Source organism: Balaenoptera acutorostrata, chromosome 17 (genome assembly GCF_949987535.1).
Source record: "Balaenoptera acutorostrata chromosome 17, mBalAcu1.1, whole genome shotgun sequence".
Taxonomy (NCBI): domain Eukaryota; kingdom Metazoa; phylum Chordata; class Mammalia; order Artiodactyla; family Balaenopteridae; genus Balaenoptera; species Balaenoptera acutorostrata.
Genome location: NC_080080.1, coordinates 78,022,532 through 78,030,832, shown reverse-complemented (window position 1 = coordinate 78,030,832; position 8,301 = coordinate 78,022,532).

Below are 8,301 nucleotides of genomic sequence, written 5' to 3'. Positions count from 1 at the left end.
TTAATATTAATGCTATAACGTCATCTAACATGGATCTATATTTAAATTTGCCCACTTGTCCCAAAGATCCAATTAAATTTTATACACTGCTTATGGCTGTCATACCCCTTTAGTAATTTTCACCTAGGATAGCTCTGTCCATCTCAAAAATTTTTGAAAAATATATAGTCACTGACTTTTTGAAAAGTCTAGGCCAGGTGTCTTATAGAATGTCCTATAATTCTCGATTTGTCTGTCTTTTCTCATGGTGTCATTTAACTTGACCTCCATCCCCTGTATTTTTTGCAAACTTTAAGTTAGATTTAGAGCCTTGATGATATTCAGTTTAAACATTTTTGGCAAGAAAACATCATACATTCTGTTGAACACTTCCTACTGCAACCTGGCGTAATGTCTAGTGTCAGGCTGTTCCACCATCAGAGATGCTAAGTTTGGTCCCCAGGAGAAGGTGGCACCACAAGCTTTCTCCATCGAAAAGGCATATTTCTCCTTTACAGTTCATAGTGGTCTGGGGGGTGGCACCTGGGCACCCTGGGACTATATTGCTTCCCACAATCTTTTACTTACTGATTTTTAAAAATATATAGATTTTAGTTTTTAGAGCAGTTTTAGGTTAATACCAAAATTGAGTGGAAAACACAGAATGTTTCCGTATATTCCCTCCCCTACCACACAAACACTTCCCCCACTACCAACATCTGCACCAGATGGTACCCTGGTTATAATCGATCAGCCTACATTGACATGTCATTCTCACCCCAAGTCCATAGTTTACATTAGGGTTCATTCTATTCTTGGGTTTTGACAGATGTATCTTGACATGTATCCACAATTACAGTATCATCCAAAGTAGTTTCACTGTCCTGAAAATCCTCTGTATTCATCCCTCCCTCCTCCAACCCCTGATCTTTTTATTGTATGCATAGTTTTGCCTTTTCCAGAATGTCATAGAGTTGGAATCATACAGACTGTAGTCTTTTCAGATGGACTTTTTTTACTTAGTACTATAGTATACATTTAAGTTTCCTCTTTGTTTTTTATGGTTTGAGAGTGCATTTCTGTTTTTATTGTTTTATTTTATTTTTAAATTTTAATTTTATATTGGAGCATAGTTGATTCATGATGTTGTGTTAGTTTCAGGTATACAGCAAAGTGATTCAGTTATACACATACATGTATCTATTCTTTTTCAAATTCTTTTCCCATTTCTTTTTTTTTTAATATATAGATTTTTAGTTTCTTTTTTAAAAAATTTATTTATTGATTGATTTTTGACTGTGTTGGGTCTTTGTTGCTGTGCACAGGCTTTCTCTAGTTGCTGTGAGCTTGGGCTACTCTTTGTTGCAGTGTTCGGGCTTCTCATTGCAGTAGCTTCTCTTGCTGCAGAGCATGGGCTCTAGGCGTGTGGGCTTCAGTAGTTGTGGCTCATGGGCTCAGCAGTTGTGACACACGGGCTTAGTTGCTCCACGGCATGTAGGGACTTCCCGGACCAGACCTCGAACCTGTGTCCCCTGCATTGGCAGGTGGATTCTTAACCATGTGCCACCAGGGAAGCCCCGCATTTCTTTTTATTGTGGAATAATATTCCATTGTCTGGATACACCGCAGTTTATTTATCCATTTACCCATTGAAGGACACCTTAGTTGCGTCTTAGTTGACAAATATGAGTGAGGCTGCTAAAAACATCTGTGTGCGACTTCTTCTGTGGACATAAATTTTCAGCTCCTTTGGATAAATACCAAGGAGTGTGATTGCTGGATTGTATGGTAAAAGTATGGTCAGTTTTTTTTTTTTTAATTCTTATTTATTTTTATTTATGGCTGTGTTGGGTCTTCGTTTCTGTGCAAGGGCTTTCTCCAGTTGCGGCGAGCGGGGGCCACTCTTTTTTTTTTTTTTTTTTAAAGCCTTCTGTCTGGTTTCCATGCTTCCGGCTTTTTCCTCTTTTTTTTTTTTTTTTTTTTTTTGACTTTATTTATTTATTTATTTATTTATTTATGGCTGTGTTGGGTCTTAGTTTCTGTGCGAGGGCTTTCTCCAGTTGTGGCAAGTGGGGACCACTCTTCATCGCGGTGCGCGAGCCTCTCACTATCGCGGCCCCTCCCGCTGCGGGGCACAGGCTCCAGACGCGCAGGCTCAGTAATTGTGGCTCACGGGCCCAGTCGCTCCGCGGCATGTGGGATCCTCCCAGACCAGGGCTCGAACCCGCGTCCCCTGCATTGGCAAGCAGATTCTCAACCACTGCGCCACCAGGGAAGCCCAAAGTATGGTCAGTTTTATGAGGAACTGCGAGACTGCACCATTTTGCGTCCCCATCTGCAATGAATGAGAGTTCCTGTTGCTCCACGCTTCGCCAGCAATGAGTGCTGTCAGTGTCTTCATCTTAGCCATTCGAATAGGTGTGTGTGCACCCAGCGATTTTAACCTCCACTCATGACCCTTGCCTGAGTCAATGTTTATACTGGGGCTTGCAAAATGGTGAATTTCTAATTTAGCATCCCTTACTACATTTATTAAATAGCCTTCTTCTGTAACAGGAAACATTTTGCCATGTTTCTTTCTTTTTTTAATCTCTCTTTCACAGTGGGGAATTCTAAAGAAAAGAATGACTCTCTTGCCCATGTAGCTTTAGCATGCTTTGTGCCCCCCTTGGACTCACGGAAAGCTACATGAAGACTGACTGTTACTCCATCATTTTTTGTATTCCCCATAAAACCTAGTCCAATGCCTTGCATATAACAAGTACTCAGTAATTATTTGTTGAATTGAATTGAATTGAATAATGAGCTTCAAATGTTATTATGGCTGTGATCAATAAACTCTCAACGTATTTTCAAGGTCTTGGAAAATAGAAAATGACATGAAAGAAATATATGATAGCAGAAGAGATATATTTTGAAGTATAATAACAAATTTTTATTGAGTATAGTTGATTTACAATGTTGTGTTAGTTTCTGCTGTACAGCAAAGTGAATCACTTATACATATACATATATCCACTCTTTTTTAGATTCTTAAGTCAGACAGAGAAACAAATATCGTATGATATCGCTTATATGTGGAATCTAAAAAAATGATATAAATGAACTTATTTACAAAACAGAAATAGAATCACAGACGTAGAAAAAAAACCTATGGTTACAAGGGGGGAAAGAGGAGGGAGGGATAAATGGGGAGACTGGGATTGACACGTACACACTACTACATATAAAATAGAGAACTAATAAGGACCTACTGCATAGCACAGGTGCTGCTGTATAAATCTAGATACACGTACAATGGCTAAGTGTTCCTGGACTAGAATGGTAACTCCCCAAAGTCATTGGGATTTCAGGCTCCTTCTGTCCTTTGAGTCTGTCTTTTCAGGCCTGGCTTCAGTATTTACTGGTTTCTTGCTGTGAGCCGGTGTTCCAAATCATCATTTTGCTTTCTGCCCTAATTAACATCATCAAAGCGCTGTGTGTCCATCCCTGGGGTTGTGCAAGCCACTGCCTCTGCTCCAGCCATGGACCAAGGAGCCGCAGGGAGCCCACCGCCCAGCTCCAGAGGAGGCCTGAGCTCAATGAGGGGGTCTCCTCCGTGCCTCTGGACACGGCTGAGCAGAGGAGGGAGGCCTCCAGAAGCTCAAAGCATGTTTTCTCACTCATTTGTTTGGTTTTTCTAGATTCCACATCTAAGTGATAACAACATTGTCTGTCTTTCGACTTATTTCACTTAGCATAATACCCTGCAGTCCATCCATGTTGCTGCAAATGGCAAAACTTCATTCTTTTTAATGGCTGAGTAATATTCCATCGTGCATGTGTATATATATACCGCATCTTCTTCATCCATTCACCTGTTGACACTTAAGTTGCTTCCATATCTTGGCTGCTGTAGATAATGCTGCTGTGAATGTAGGGGGTGCATGTATCTTTTTGAATTAGTGTTTTCGTTTTCTTTGGCTATATACCCAGGAGTGGAACAAATGAATGGATATAACAAAACAGAAACAGACTCACAGATATAGAGAAGAAACTAGTGGTTACCAGTAGGAAGAGGGAAGGGGGAGGGGCAGGATGGGGTAGGGGATTAAGAGGTACAAACTACTGTGTATAAAATAAATAAGCCACAAGGACATATTGTGCAGCACAGGGAATATAGACAAAATTTTATAGTAACTATAAATGGACTATAATCTATAAAAATAGTGAATCACTATGTTTTACATGGAAACTAATATAATATTGTAAATCAACTATACCTCAATTAAAAAAAAGTTTTTTCTTTCCCAGGTTCAGGTCTCCATCACTGCCTTCAAAGGCTTATCTAGCAATGCAAAGCCCTGAATTTGAGGCTTTGTTCTGGTTAAGTAATTTTTCCTCCTTCTTTCACTTGGATTGGACAATAAACCTGGGAGGCTCAGAACCTCCCACGAGGAATGCTGCCTCGGGCAATGTTTCAGTTCCAGAGGGCATCCGGGGACAGCCTCTAAGGTTACAGAAGCAGCGCCTTGGGAGGAGAGATTGCGCTTGAGGAAAAACCTAGAAGCAACCTTATCAGAGCCTCTTTAGGAAGAGCCTTGCCCTAGGCCTGGGGTAGGGATGCAGCAGGCAAAACATCAAAGGCAGAAAAGTTCAGCGAGAAGAGGGGTCTGAGAAATGGAATGTCGCCTGTCTTATCACTAAACAAAGGATGTCACGGCCATCAGCCATTACGGTCAGCTGCTGAGCCCTGAGGAAACTCTGGAAGGAAAGAACACCTGCCATCTAGCAGCCCTCAGACTGCAGCCACTCCCTAGGTGAGCTCTGTGGAAACTCGGGATGAGAAAACACAGGATACTGGCCCCAGAGAGCTGAGGTGCATGTCAAAGGAATGATTTCAGTGAGCCCAGACTCTTGCATCTTCCCACACAGAGAAAAGCGCTAAATTCCTTAACTTGACATATCTGGTTTTCTTTAATTAACAGTAATCTTTTGACGTTCGGACTACCTGCTCTTTGTTGCAGAACTCCTATGTAACCTGGCTCCCCCCTCGTCTCCTCAACTTGAGATGCTGCCTCTGGGCTTGAAGTCCTAAAAATTCCCGCCGAATAAAACGCAACTCTCAACTTCTAGGTTGTGCATATTTTTTAAAAGTCGACAGGTCTAAACCCAGCCAAGCCTGTCTCCCATCCAAGACGAGCCACCCTCCCAGGGGACCCCGCTTGCTCCCCGTTTCGGCCCGCTGGGCTTCCAGCAGCTTGAGCGGGGTTTGGGATGCGCATGTAGGGCTCTTTAAATTGAAAGTGTAATTACATGAAATCAAATTAAAAAATCAAAAATTCAGTTCTCAGTTGCACCAGCCACATTTAAAATGCTTAATTGGGATTGACATATATACACTAATATGTATAAAATGGATGACTAATAAGAACCTGCTGTATAAAAAAATAAATAAAATAAAATTCAAAAATTAAAAAAAAAAAAGCTTAATGGCTCCGTACGGCTGGTGGCTACCTTGTTGGATAACAGAGATGTTCACCACTCACCATTCTAGGGTCTTTTAAAGTTGAGGAAGACCTGCCTGACAGGAAGAGGGCAGGCCGCTGGGGGAGACGTTTATTGCCTTCCATAAACAGCTGCTTCTGAAATGAAGCAATTTTAACAACAGAAAGACTCCTGGGATTCTTTTCCTGGAGTTCTGTTTAGGCTTTAACTCTGCTCTGTTCTCACATTAGTTTTTTGACCAAAACCTGGTTTACCTGGACGTCCCCCCTATTTGTGACTGTTAAGAAAGAAGACAACAGGCCCCAATAGAGTCACTCATGCTAAGTCCCCCATGACCAAACCGAGACTTAACGACACTTTGGGTTCCCCCAGAAATGGAATGTGAGCCCAGTCAATTGGGAATCACCCGATTAGCACTAGTGGGGTCATTTGTCTGCCAGACCCCTGGCATCCCCTAAAGGAAAGTGCTTTTTTCCAGTATAACTTCCTTGTCCCTGCTCCCTTCTGCCTATACAAGTCTTTCACCTTGTGCAGCTCCTTGGATCACCTTTCTATCTGCTGGATGAGATGCTGCCCGATTCATGAATCACTAAATAAAGCCAATAAGATCTTTAAAATTTACTCAGTTGAATTTTGTTTTTTAAACATGACCAAGCATAATGCTGCAGTCTTACCAGTACATTTTTTTTAATTAAAAAAAATAGCCTTTTTTCGTAAACTGCCTTTATGAAAGCAGTTATTGAGGATTAGCAAAAGTAAGAAAATAAGACAACTATATCCCAAATTTGTCACTGTTAGCGCCCTGTGTTGTAAATGTAGATGTGTGTATGTTCACACACACAATATGCAAATAATATCATTCCAGAAAATTTGCTTTGTAACTTCTTTTAAGTTAATGACCTCCAATTTTTTTACACCCTGCTGAGCAACCAGTCTGTATTTGAATTTCTCCAGTGGGCTCCTAAATGTCTTTTCCAGCAGTTTATCTGGGTTTTTAGCCCTCTGGTACAGAAACATGCAGTGCATCTGTTGCTTTGCCCATGTGTCCCTTTGAATTTAGCACAAGCCCTGCCTGCATCGGTGGAGAATAATTAATGCTAGCTATTGCAGCTGACAAAGCTGAAGTCAACAAAGCCAACAAAGGTTACGTGGCCCTCCCCTCCCCTGTGTTGGCCGTCTGGATCGGGGTGGTGGCCTGCAAGAGAGGAACCGAGAAGGGCCACTGGCTCCTCACTGTCTTGGACCAGAATTGACACCCTCACAGGCCGCATGGTCCCAACCTAATGGCGAGGGAAGTTGGAAAATGTAGGGGATCATCTGGAACTGTAAGTGAGCACATCTCTGCCCTAAGCTTCTCCTTTTTAAGCCCCCGACCTGTCATGCTGAAGAGGCCTAGGTGCTATCCTGTGGATGTCACATCTTTCAGTTTTTCTGGTGCAGTTTAAGTAGTTCTTCTATTTCCTGTATTTCCTACAAACTACAAGTTAGATGCAGAAGCATAAAGGTTGTAAAGGAAAAAAAATCTTCTACCTCCCGGGTAGGGAAAAGCCCAGTTCTTCCCTAGTCTAAGTTTCTTCTCTGTGAGTCTCTTTCATTACTCACACAAAACAGTACATTTCTGGTCACCAAGCGTGTGGAGGTCTTTCCCCCATCAATTGATTCTCCAAGGTACCAGCTGGGCGTCTTATAATTTAATTCAATTCTGACCCCAACTACCCTGAGATGGCATCAGATTCCCACGTTAAGAGCTCAGTTCCACAGGACTGCCCACTCCGCTGCCACCGCACTTCAGATGCAAACTGCAAGCCCAGGTGACCCGTACTTCTGACCAGCCGGCTGTAGGTCAGAGGTCCCCATGACCACCTCCTTGGGTTCCATTGATTTGCTAGAGCAGCTCACAGAACTCGGGGAGATACTTACTTATATTTACCGGTTTATTGAAGGATATGATAAAGGATACAGAAGAATAGCCAGAGGAAGAGATAGGCTGAGGTCTGGAAGGGTTCCAGGTTCAGGACTTGGGGTACATCGGCCTCCCAGTACCTACCGGGGATGTGTTCATCCACCTGGATGTTCCTTGAACGCCATATTGTTGGGGTTTTAGGGAGGCTTCCTCACATAGGCATGATCAATTATTAACTCAGTTCCTAGCCCCTCTCCTCTCTCTGGAGGATGGGAGGGAAGCTGAAAATCCTAAACTTCTAATCTTGGCTTTTGGTCTTTCTTGTGACCAGCCCTTTTCCAGGAGCCCACCCAGAGCTGCCACAGTGGAACAAAGATACGCCTAGTGTTCTTATCACTTCGGAAATTATAGGAGTTTTAGGAGCTCTGTGCCAGGAACTGCGGGCAGAGACCAATATATATTTTCTATTATCTCGCAGGACATACGTTAAACATTTTTGTCTGGACAAATGATAGGCAATGTGCAATTTGTATTATATCACATCAGGAAATTTAAATATCTGAGATGGTCTGCTGATGAGTGAAATGTGCCTTTGGTTACTTTATTAGACAGTTACATTTTCCCATTTATGAATAGTAAAAATACACCTAATACATTTAATCTTGACATAATTTTTGTATGAGTCAGTAATCTTGTTAGGTGTTGCAGAATGATGATTTTCTAATTCGATCATTCCTTATGCTTTGTTAGCTAGCTTTTTCTGCAAAGATTTGTCTTCATTTGGTTTCCCTGAAATACAGTGCCTACTGGAAATGCTTAGTTATTTCTCTTTAGTCACTGATTTTCTAAGGAGTTGGTTTATTAGATGCCTCAAATAGAGGCTGTTTTCCAGTTCTCTCTGTTTTTAAATTGAAATTTGATTAAGTAGATTC